A 13800-nucleotide genomic window follows, 5' to 3' on the forward strand; every position below is an offset into this window, starting at 1 on the left:
ATATATATATATATATATGTATATATATATATATACACACATACTTGCACACGCATGAAAATGCGACTCTGCATGCGAAAAATAGTCAATGCTGTTGGAAGTTTTATGCAACATATGTACTCTTTTAGATGTAGGATCAGGGAAGACTCCATATCTTTGTCTCATTTTGTTTGGAAATGCAAAGATCAAGGAGACACCTTCCTCAACATCACATGAAACATCCTTGATAGGGCCCCTTCCTACACACCAGGAGTTTGTAATTTTCAACTCTACTTCCAAGAGAAAGTGAATACATATGCATTTCAGTATCCATTAGTAAAAAAAACTGATCAATTTTATTGTTGTCACCAAAGATACATCCTGTTAATGAACTTCAAGCCATTGGTCATCATAGAAAGTCCACATAGGTTCTAGCTAACCCATACACAACTGCAGAATAAACAATCCCTGGTCTCTCATAGGGAAATTATTTCTCTTCTATGCATCAGCCTATCAACACTTGCCTAAAATGACATGGTGTACATGTTGACAAGCAAACTGAATTTATAACCTGACACCACCCCACTGAGTTCCAAAATCCTGACTGTCTGCTGTCACTAGACTATCTCATCCTCCACCATGTGGTAGTATATAAATGCTGGTAAAGGAAATAGCCTGACACTACTGTTTTATATAACCCAAACTAATCAAGGAGACAACCCCACAAAATATTTGCACCTAGAATTCTCTTTAAATTCTTATTTTCACTCTGTACATCTAAAAGACTAGCCATATATCTGCATATGAATCTTCAAGTAATGTCAGGTAAAGCCAACTTGTTATTAAATACTTATAACTCCACTTACTTTGTGATGAGTACTACTTTCTTTCATTTGTTTACCTTATGTGAGTACATACACATGTTCGTGTGTGTCTCTCTATGTATATATATATATATATATATATATATATATATATATATATATTTATTTATTTATGTGTTTCAGCCAAGTGGCTGCGGTCATGCTGTATATATATATATATATATTGTTTCTATCCCTCTATCACACTTTAACCTCTCATCACCTGGCGGAAGATCACCTCCTCCAGTGACCTCCTTCTCAAAGGATCTTTGTCTAGCAAGTTACTTGGTGACCCTACCAGTGCTGGTGCTACATAAAAAGTATCCAGTTCACACTGTAAAGTGTTTGGCATTTGTAAGGGCATCCAGCTGTAAAAACCATGCCAAAACAGACCTTGCTGGTGCTGGTGCTACGTAAAAAGCACTCAGTTCACTCTGTGGGGTGGTTAGTGTTAGGAAGGGCATCTAGCCATAAAAACCATACCAAAACAGACAACAAAACCTGGTGCAGTTTTATGGATAGCCAGCTCCTGTCAAACTATCCAGCTTATGCCAGCACGGAAAGCTGACATTAAATGATGATCATGATATATATAAGTAACATGAGCTACACCAACCTTTTACTCAATAAATATGCCTCTAGCTATATGAATTGAGAGTCACTTCTGTTAGTTCACTCGCTTGTACATACATACACACATGTACATATCCCCCACCCTCACACACAGAAAACTAAGCAGAGTGTTCTGATTTATATATCACCCACTTTTTGGTGTCAACAGCAGCTGTTATATATTGTGTCTCTAAACAAGTAGCTGTCTTTAGTTCACCAGCAGCTGATGAGATAAGTAAGTAGTCAGCCACACAACTAAATGTTTCATGAAATGTCTTGTAAATTTTTCTATATTTTTCATATGTGGTATACTCGAGGCTCATTCTTGTTTGTTTAATTCACATACACATAAGGTTGTTGTACTGACGATCCAGTGAGTTGTTATGTACTCTGAGTGACTGAATATAATCAGATGAACTAAGATTGTATTACCTAGGTTCATACTGGCATGTATTTAAGCAATGCAATTTATATTCTCCCATAAGAAAAACACTGAAGGTATTTTTCGCAAATTTTTTAAGACAATTTTTATTTGTCACTGACATATAGTTATTGCTTCATTCCTTTATCCGTTCCTGATTGATTTATGCAGCACCCATTTATGATGTTGACAACTGCTATATATTGTGAGAATAAATGAAAAACTGCTTAGGTTCTTGTGCATCTATCTGCAGTGTACACACACATATACATATATAAGTACACATATAAAAGTAAATAGATATATGCTGAAAAATGAAATCTATGTACATGGACAGGTGGAACAAACTGAAATTTTCTCATAGTGATATTAGAAGACACATGTTCACAGCAGTATATGAAAATAAATCCCCACAGCATTCCATAAAGGAATATTTCTATGGTTGATGATGGTATATGCCCATAGTACATATGTTAGATTGTGTATAAATGGAAGTGAATTAATAGGATTGTACTGCATAACATTCACCACTGACATTCTGATGATAACTTCTGAATGAGATAGTATTTGGTGATTCTGAATGAAATGCTTCCGTATAACAACTAGCACATAAGGCTGATTAATGTATGACAAAAGACACAACACATACATACACACAAGCACATATATGCACACACAGACTCATTTTCATACATACGTGCATATATACATAGATGCATATGCACAGCAGGGATGTTTTAAAAGGAGTGTGATCTCTATAATTGGACACACACACTCATTCATATTAAACTACGTTTACAATGTTCATAGTCACTCTGTCAGTCTACCCAACCATCTACCTACCTACCTCCCAACTGATCTAACTATCAAGTATTCTTCTTATCTATCTATCTATCTATCTATCTATCTATCTATCTATCTATCTGTTTATATATATATGTACACAGACACAAAAATTACATACATACACATATACATATACACATAATACATACATACATATATATCTACACACACACATACATATACATCTATACACACACACACACACATATATATGTATATATATATATATATATATATATATATATATATATATACACACACACACATATATATATATATGCACACACATACGTACATACATACATAGAGACAGCGAGGGAGATATACGCACATAAACAAAACAAACATAAGCCCATTAAATTTTTATAATGTAACAAATAAATTCCTTCCCCTGAGCCAGCGGCTAGTTTTATTAAATATAAGAAAAATTCTACACAGAATAAAACACAAAATAAATAGATAAATAAGTGAAAATAATAAGAGTAGTATTTAATGGTCGTGTAGTTTGATTTTTTCCCCTCTTCCTTGCCAGTTCCCATTCATTGTATAAGTGTAGCTGGGAAGCTGTTAATAAGTGATATAATTAATTATGTTTCCATATTCTTCAAGGAAACCATGAGTGGTGGTGGAGGGGGAGATGTTGAAAAAAAATATTTTCTGCTGTAACAACATGTTAACATTAGAGAGTATATGTGTGTGTGTATATATATATATATATGTGTGTGTGTACAATATAGATAGATGTAGATATATAAATATGTGCATACATGTACATATATATATTATATACATAAAATATATGACAGGTATGTTTGCATATATGTTTATAAATACATGTATATGTGTGTGTGTATATATATATATATATATATATATATATATATATATATATATATATATATATATATATGCATATACATATATACACATATATACAAATATACTTATCTATAATCTATCTTTATATTATATATATGTAAATATATTTATATAAATACTGTATATCTAATCTAATCTCATCTAATTTAATCTATCTATCTATCTCTATATCTCTCTATCTATCTATATATATATATATAAATATATATTAAAAACATGCACACACACACACGCACACACACATTCATATATTTCTTTTTATTTTACCTTATCTGTTTTTAATGGGCTCACTTATAGAGAGAATGTTTGATGCATGAGTGAATGATAGTATATGTGCTTGTGAGCAGTATTGGCACAGATATTGGTATAACTGATATATATATAAAATTAATATGATGGCAATGTACTTCAGCCAATGTGTCACTTTGTCTGTTGTTGGAACGATGCATATGGCTGGAGATTTGTACTTTACTGTAACTATACTAGCTCTTTGTTAGTTGGTAAAAATTGGTGGTTCAATATATACCAGTAATTAACTGGTACTGTATATCGTAAATCTTGGAAGAATGGAAAAGCAAAGCTGATATTGGCAGAATTTAAAAGACACATTTATTGATTTCAAATTTTGGCACCAGGCCAGCAATTTTGGAGAAGAAGTTAAGTTGATTACTTCGACCCAAGTGCTCAACTGGTACTTATTTTATCAACTCCAAAAGGATGAAAGGCAAAGTCAAACTTCAGCGGAATATGAACTCAGAACATAAAGACGGATGAAATGCTGCTAAGCAGTTGGTTCAGTGTGTTAATGATTTTGCCAGCTCGCTGTCTTAAAGAGACACATTACTGAAAGGGAATTTTACACACACACACACACACACACATATATATATACATACAAACATAAATATACACACTCACACATACATGTATTTTATTTTATTTGAGATATGTTTTTTGCCAGTATGGACTTATCTGAAGAAGTGGCCTCTGAATTGGCATTAATAAACTACTGTTCTCTCTGTTTGTATTGAGTACTACTTCTTCAGATATCATTACTTAACGACATTATATACATATATAAACAGACAGCAAGGCATGGTTCAGTTTTTATCCAGACTAGCTTGGATTTGGATGAAGAGTTATTTGAGGCAGAATTTTATGTCCAGATGCTCTTCCTATCACTAACCCTTACCAGTTTTTCAGAGAAGAGATCTCTTTATTCCACAAGTCTTTGAAAGCACTGAGTAACCAACCTCAATGTCACAGCACTGCTTCGTTCAAGTAATGACAGAATATAATCATGTGCACACACACATATACAGGGCACGATGGGTAAATTGTCATTCTATATTTTTAATTTCGTGCATTGTTTGTTTTTGATTTTGTTGACTACACAGTATAGTAGGGTCAGTTGGGCACTGTTTGTGAGAAAAACAGCACCATGGCAATTCATTCTGCCAGAAATTTGGAAACGACATGCTGTACTGCTTGGCATTCATGCCAGAAGCTCCAATACAAACAGATGGTGAACACACAGAATGATAATGATGATGATATGCATTTATATGTGTGTGTGTATGTTAGTGTGTGTGTGTGTGTGTGTGTGTGTGTGTGTGTGTGTGTGTGTGTGTGTGTGTGTGTGTGTGTGTGTGTGTGTGTGTGTGTATATATATATATATATATATATATATATATATGGTTGGCGTTAGGAAGGGCATCCAGCTGTAGAAACTCTGCCAAATCAGACTGGAGCCTGGTGTTGCCATCCGGTTTCACCAGTCCTCAGTCAAATCGTCCAACCCATGCTAGCATGGAAAGCGGACGTTAAACGATGATGATGATGATGATGATGATGATGATATATATATATACCATGTAGGCAAATATTGCACAGTATGGCCGAATGTTTTAGAAGTTTTCTTCACAATCAGTGAGGTACGAGGTTTGATCTCATTCTTTGGCATCTCAGCATCTGAGGCAACTATTATCTTCCCTAGCTCCAGGCTATGGCAATCAATACTGACCCAAGAATAGCTCATGTCTTGCAAGAGAAAATGGGGAGACAGAAGCTGTATAGAAGTCCATCCAATGGATTGTAATATAAAGATCTAGCCTTGTTGATATCGTAACATCTTCAACTGCAAGTGACAGCTATTGTTTACACACACACCTTTCACTTGGGCATTTTGATACTAATAACCTGGTGTAGAACTCAATATATAATGCTTCAGAAGGAAGCATTAGTTGCTCTATACCCTTCCTCTCTCTCTCATATATATATAAATATAAAGTAACAAACTGAGAAAAAGGAATCCTTCAAAGGGGTGTGTTAAACATCCAATTCACCGGTACTTCAGTTGGATACCATATAAATATTGGTAAAATTCAGTTATAAAGATAGATTAAATATAGAGATATTCAACTGACAATCCAAATATTTATTTATATTACAATATTACATTAAATACTATGAATATAATATATAAGATAACATAATATTATATAACATAAATAGTTATAAAAACCATAAAATGCCAACAGATTGTTTCGACTTATATATATATTTTTTTCTGATATACATAATCACAGTTCCATTATATATATAGTCACTTCAGGGTCTTAGCTTTCGAAAAAGACAAAATTCCGCATGAAAGGATGGCTGGATTGTAAAAATTAATTCAAATGTCAGTGTTATGAGCGTGAGCGCTAACTATTCAATCATACATCAATTACACTTAAAAAATAACAGAAACACTTTAACAGATGATACAATCAAGTAAGTGCAATCCACAACCATTGAAATTCACTTCATTACATCTCAAACACGTCCAAATGGAACTGTGATTATGTAAATCACAAAAAAAGATATATATAAGTCGAAACAATTTGTTGGGCTTTTATGGTTTTTAGAATTATTTATGTTATATAATATTATGTTATACAATTAAACCTTGGGAGAGGCATTATATAAATTAATAAAGGACTGAACCAGTGCGTGTGTTTATTACCGGCATAATGCCTCTCCCAAGGTTTAATTGTATTTCTTTCAACACACGTATCCACATCAAGAATCTTGCACACGAAATACACATACGAAATATTATGTTATGTTATATATTATATTCATAGTATCTAATGTAATATTATATAAATTATTGGATTCTCAATTGAATATCTCTATATTTAATTTATCTTTATATGTGTATATATATATATGTATATATATATATATATATATATATATATATATACACACACACACACACATAGACATGACAAAAGTAAATAGACACCTCATAAAACATTGTTTTATGCTTATTCTAACTTGTAAAGGTTTATGTTTTTTATTAATTGACATTTTTATTTTCCAGGTACTATATGTGACTGTTTAATCATGCCATGTACAAAAGAAGCCTTGGAACTGTCTGAATTTCAAAGAGGCCATACTGTAAGTCAATCTGAAGGTGGACACAGCATAAAATCGCAGAAAATCTTGGTTACTATGGCAGAGCAGCAAGAAAGATGCCACTTCTTTGACTAGCCAATATTAAGCGGAGAAAGGATTGGGCCAGTGAGATGGAGAGGCCACTAGCATTTTGGGACACAGTTATATTCACCAATGAGCCCAGATTTGCTGTATTCTCCGACAGTGATCGGGTGTGGGTCTGGGTCTGGAGATCTGTGATCAAGAATTTGATGTGCAAAGTTTGCAGCCAATAATGTAACATGGCTGCTATTCTGTGATGGTTTAGGGAACAATTTGGAGCAATGGTCAATCAGTTATGGTGGAGTGTGAGGGAAACATAAATATATGTCCATTATAGAAAGGACTCCTTCAAATCTTCTCCAGTGGTGGAATGATTAAAGAAGACTCTTTATGGAAGATGAGGCTTCTTGTCACACAGCTAAAATGACTCAAGATTTGTTGGATGAGAATGGCGTTACAAAGCCATTCACCAGATGTGAACCCTATTGAACACCTCTGGAGCATAATGGACAGGACACTTCATAGAAGAACAAGAAAGCATCTTCAAAGCCAGATCTTTTGAGATTACTGCATGAAACTTGGCAAGAGATTCCTCAAGAGAATATTCATCTGATCAGTAACACATGCCTAATAGGGTCCTTGCATTGATAAATGCAAGGAGCATGTCTAATAAATATTAAATATTCAAATTATAACAATTAATAAATTTGAATGTATAATTTCAGATTTAAACAGATTTTAACAATTATGAGAGTGTCTATTTACTTCTGTCATATCTGTGTGTGTGTGTGTGTGTGTGTGTGTGTGTGTGTGTGTGTGTGTGTGTGTGTGTGTGTGTGTGTGTGTGTGTGTGTGTGTGTGTGTGTGTGTGTGTGTATATAAAGCTTGCTTCTCACCCATATGATTTTAGTCCCACTGCGTGGCATCTTGGGCAAGTGCTTTCTACTAGACTCCCAGGCCTTGTGAGTGGATTTGGTAGACAGAAACTGAAAGAAACCTGTCATATATGTGTGTGATGCATGTGTGTCTGTGTGCACATGAGTGTAAGTTTGTGCAACCTTGACTTGATATTGCATTATAGTTGTTAAATGATTGTCACTGTCATACAAGCAGTATCGTTCATTTCTAATGTTCTGTGAAAACATGACTGACCATGGGAAAAAAGTTACTTTGCTTGGAAACAGGTAAGGATTGGTGACAGAAAGGGCATCTGACTGCTAAAAATCTGCCTCAGCAAACTCTCTCTGACCCATGCAAGCAGGGAAAAGCAGACATCAAAATGATGTGTATGCATACAATATATGAATACCTGCCTACACACACACACACACACACATATGTATATATAGTCTTGTCAAGGCTATTATTATGCTTCATGCACTGGTTTCATTATAAAATGTCCACAATACATACTGTGAAATGGTTGGTGATAGGAAGTGCATCCATCCATAGAAATCGAAATGAAGTATACAAGGAAGACATGGTCTTCCAAGCCATGTAGCAGGGTAGTTGCTCCTGGCATGAACTATCTTGGACCATAATGTTCCACACAAGCCATGCCAGCATAAAAAGCAAAATGATAATGTGGATGTGTATGTGTGTGTGCTGTGCACATGTGCATGTGTGTATGTGCACATACATATGTGTCTGTGCAAATAAATACATACACACATGCATATATATTATAAGTATATGTAGCTTCAGGAATGAACAAACAACCACATTTCTGTGTAATAAGCTATAATAATTAGATAATAAGGAAACCAAGAAATCTATATGAGATAATTGATATGAACACATTCTGAATCATCTTGGAACACACACATACACACACACACTCATGGAACGTAACACAGTTATATATACACAGTGAAGTATTTTGCTGATGAATATTAAGAGAAACACTCTGAAATGATGCATAATCTATTTAACATCAATACACTCACACATCTATAAGTGTATCTGCTGTACATATAGCAAATTTCATTGAAAGGCATATATACATAAACCCCACCTCACCTATAAATGTATTAAAAGGTATACATATATATATATGGACACGCACACACACACATGAATGAATAAGTAGCCACTTCACAGTTGAGAGACCGGTGTTAGGAAAAGCATCGAACCATGCAAAAATACATGTTCCAACATCGATTTGTCCTGTTCATTAGGAAGGCTCCCAGTTGGGCTGAGCAGGCAAGTAGAATGCTCACTCAACAAAAAGCTCTTAAACAACTAAAGTCACATAACTACAGGCCTTTGTAACACATGCACACACATGCGCATGCACACACACACACACACACACAGTTAGATATCTATATATCCAGATTGATAGGCAGGCATATTATGGTCAAAACTTTTACAGTGCTGATAGTAGTATAATACCATAAGTTCTGCTTAAAGCATTATTAGTAAAATTTAAGAAAAAAAAAAAAAATCAACAGAGTAATAATATCTACTACAATGCTGACGAAAGAGAAGAATACAATTTATTCAATGTTTAAGCTTCAATAAGCCTTAATCAAGAAATGAGAAATATATAGAGAAATCTCTATAGATTTCTCATATCATGATTAGGGCTTATTGAAGCTGAAACATTGAATAAATTGTATTTTTCTCTCTTGTTAACATTGTTTGTGGCTTTTACCCCATTTTTCAATTTACATTGCTGAATTCTATATCCCGAAGGGTTCCAACTTTGCCATAAGCATTATGATATATGTTAGGTCAAGTAAGCCAGTCTGTTAAAATTACCATAGTTAATTTAGCCAGTTCACAGAGAACTGATGGGTCACTGAATATGATTGGCTTGCAGTGCAGACTTGGTTCCCAGTTCCCAGATCTCTGCAGATTTACAGACTGGAAATGGTTTATGGATTAGTGATGTCTCTTAGAAGACGAGCAATGGCTCACAAATCCCTGCTGGTTTATAAATGTCAAACTACTGAAAGTTTGTAAACCAGCAATAGGTAGTAGCAGTCAACTGGTGACATGCCAATAAGGGATCTTCTATGTAATCATTCAACAACTTCAATGTAAAGATTAAATCTTCTTTGGTAGATTCCCAACTGTCTTTAAAATGGAGATTATGTTTTTTTTTTTTTTTTTATGCTGTGAGAGTAATGTCAGCAGAGTGCTTCAAATATAAGGAGAGCTTCAATGGTAATGCTACCTGAATGCTTCATTCGTCCAGCTGCCTCTGTGCTGTAAACCTATTCATGCAGAGTCAATCAGAGCTATCTGCTGCTGCTACCACCACCACCACCACCACCACCTCCTCAAAAAAAAAACAAAACAAAAAAAAACACAACAGAAGCAAACACTTCCTTGGTGGTTTTTGAAAGCCATAGATAGTTCACAAGTTATAGTTAATTAATGTAACTACTATCTAAACCATGTACTATCACATATCTGTGTTAATATTTATTTCACAAGCAGTTCACAAGGCAGAAGAGTGTAGATGAACTGAGTCAATAAGACTCTGGAAAACTAGTCAAGAAGCTGCTGGTTTGAATCTTGCCACTGACATTACATTATGTCGACGGCCAAGACACTTACCTCTGACAGCATTTTATGTAGGTTCTTCTACTACTACTACTACTACTACTACTACTACTACTACTACTACTACTACTACTACTACAATAATGTTGTTCTTGTTGCTATTACTGTCATCGTCATTAAACATTCGATGTTCCATATATATAGAAGACATACAAAGCTTCCAGAACTTAGCTTCATTGAACTAGGTGGTTCATTGAACTAGGAGAATTACATAACCCCAGTCATTCTGATCCCTTGCAATCTCATCTGATAGGTTCAAGGTCCTGAGGTCAGCTATTTGAGCATTTAAAAGAATCTATTTCTGGTGTGCTCATAATATATACTGCTTCAGTGCAGCTGTCACATATGAAACTTATGTTCTCTGTTAGTTTGCCTGTGATTCTACTACATCTCATGTGCCCATAACTTGCATTTGGTATAGAGTATGGAGTTTATACCAATTCCTTTTCTGCATACTAAGCAAGGCCATTTCCCTGAAGATACCAGGGTTCTGTCTTTTTCCCAACTAACAAAAATGTTAGTCTTTCCTAAGTTTACTTTGGTGAGGACGAGGAAGGTGCTCTTAATTCTAGGTTTAGCTTCCATGCCTAATTTCTTTGAAGGTTCAGCTGAGAATTGACTAGATCATTAGCATATAAGAGTTACCCATGGAGAGTCAGGTTGAAACTCCTGTGATGGCCTGTGTGGTAGGAGAGAAATGGGGACTGAGTTTTGATGGACACCTACTCTCATGCTAAATTCATCACCAAATTCATTGTTGATTCTCATTTTATTTGCTGTATATTTGTACATAGCTTATACAGTCCTCATATACCACTTGTATTACAGGGTAATAAAATACATCAAAGTTAGCAGTGGCAACACTGTAAAACTGAGGTCTGCAGTGATGAAGAAATTGGAGATAAGTATTGATCCTGAAAATATTGAAGGTTCACAAGATATGAAACAAGATGTAGTGTCATTTTATTAGCCGACTTCAGATTTTGTTAATCAACTGCAACAGTCATAAAGTTTACTCTCCTCATTAAAGCACTTTTGGAAATTATAAAACTTATTATCATCAACTGAGTTTACAAGAATTAATGATTCTTAAAAAAAAAAAAATTACAGCAAAACTTAATGACTTCATTAATATACAGAGTTTCTATAAACTTTTAAATGGCTTCTTATGTGTAAAAACAACAAGAGAAAGTAAATTAGCTGAAGAATTAATAATAATTACCTACCTACAAACAGTGAAGATTATACGTAGTTTGTTAATGGCAACAAACTACTGCACATTAATAGTAATAGTTTTATGATTTAAGCTTCTCACAACATATAATTAGCTCATGAATCTAACTCCTAAATGAAGATTTATCTGTGATATTTCTCACTAGGCCATAATGAAACTATTTAAGCTGACTAAAGAACATAGTTTGTCAAAAAAAGATATCGATTTGTAACTGATGAGATACATATGAAATCATCTCCCTTAAATTTATAGGTAGGTAGAAGAAATGGGATGTTGGTATGTTCTTCCTGTCTTTCCCAAAAGCATTAATGGGTTTTATATTTAAATAACCAAAATGAGCTGTTAAGATGGTGAAAATTTCTTAAATTCAAATAGTGGAATATGTTACATACCATGAAGAAGATGGCTCAAACACTTGTCTCTTATCAGAGAATATGTAGGGCTTCCATCAGCCAATGTTGACCATATGTCTGCACTTGTATGTATAGGCTTGGGTATAGTCTTTTTTTTGGAAGAACGCTAGCAGTTGACAATACATTAACGTCTCCTTTATTTATGCCACCAATGTTTAGTCAAGAGAAAAGTTGCTGACTTGGGCCAATACAGCTTGGCATCAGTATTATCATAGGCATTACTGCCTGAACGTAAAAAGATAGCCCAGATACTGCAAGGCATTTAACCTGACATTCTAACAGCTCCATCAATCCATTGCCTGAACTGGTACTTTTTTGGATTGGATTTGATTGCATTGTCTATGTTCAGTCCAATGTGGGATGAAGGCCTCAGTATGTTCTCTCTACCAACCATAGTTTGATGTGGAAGCTGTGAATTTGAGCTTGAGATTATAATGGTTCGATGAACCTACTCCGGCACATTGGTTCAACATGGCTTGGCAGAGGTATGCAGTTTTTATACTCTTACCCAGGAGTAGTCAAGTTGATAACATCAAACCCAGTGTTTAACTGGTACTTATTTTATCAACCCACAAAGGATGAAAGGCAAAATTAGCCTCAGTGGAATTTGAACTCAAAACATAAAAATGAATGAAATACTAAGAATTTCACGTGGCATGCTGATTCTGCCAGCTTGTTGCCTTAATAATATTTTAATAATCCCCGAAGGTTGAGAATTAATCTCAGTGAGATTTGAGCTTAGAATGCAGAATGCTAGAACAAATATGGTGAGGCATTTTATTTAACAAATCTGCCAATGTCCCTGTTTCAGAGAAATAGAGAAAATATAGGTATTTTCATTAGGCTGAAAATGTTAAGTTTCTATTGGCTTAATTTCACTTACAAGGCTTGGGTTGTCTGAAGGTTATAGTGAAAAAAAACACTTGTCCAAGATAATACACATTGGGAGTGAACCTGGACTTTGCATAAAAACAGAGTAAGTTTCTTAACCACTCAGCATCCATATACAAAGAGAGTTACAGGTACACACACATAAACACACATAAACACAAAGATGTATACATGTATCTGCCTACATCATATAGGTATACACACAAACAGACACATATAAGCATCTGATTGCATTACATAGTCACAAACACACACACACATGCAGATATTCACACCCACATTCACATACATGTTTGCTTCATCTACATGCAAAACCAGAAAAACACACATGCTGACACACTCACACATACATGAAAAAAAAAAAATGTTATGTTCATACACACACACACATAAATGTTAAAAGTGCTTCAAGAATATTTGGTATTATATTTGATGCAGAGATCCATGTAAACAAAGCAAACATTTCTTCCCTCTGGTATCATTTGATCTTTCAACAACAGTCACCAGAATAACTAATCCCATTTGAACTTGAGCATGTGTGCGTATGCATTTGTGTTTATATATATATATATAATATATATATATATATATATATATATATA

General features: G+C 34.3%; 1 protein-coding gene and 1 long non-coding RNA gene across 2 annotated transcripts in view; one reads left to right on the top strand and one right to left on the bottom strand.

Annotated features, from left to right (window-relative positions):
• LOC106869785 (mannosyl-oligosaccharide glucosidase) overlaps positions 1 to 13800 on the bottom strand; it is a 383056-nt gene that overhangs the window by 76439 nt on the left and 292817 nt on the right. The gene's annotated exons all lie outside the window — the stretch shown is intronic.
• LOC128247048 (uncharacterized) lies at positions 1043 to 7832 on the top strand. The gene is made up of 2 exons (XR_008263481.1): positions 1043 to 1689; positions 6972 to 7832. It is a non-coding gene; the product is annotated as an uncharacterized LOC128247048 (long non-coding RNA).

The sequence above is a fragment of the Octopus bimaculoides genome, chromosome 2 (genome assembly GCF_001194135.2).
Source record: "Octopus bimaculoides isolate UCB-OBI-ISO-001 chromosome 2, ASM119413v2, whole genome shotgun sequence".
NCBI classification, from domain to species: Eukaryota; Metazoa; Mollusca; class Cephalopoda; order Octopoda; family Octopodidae; genus Octopus; species Octopus bimaculoides.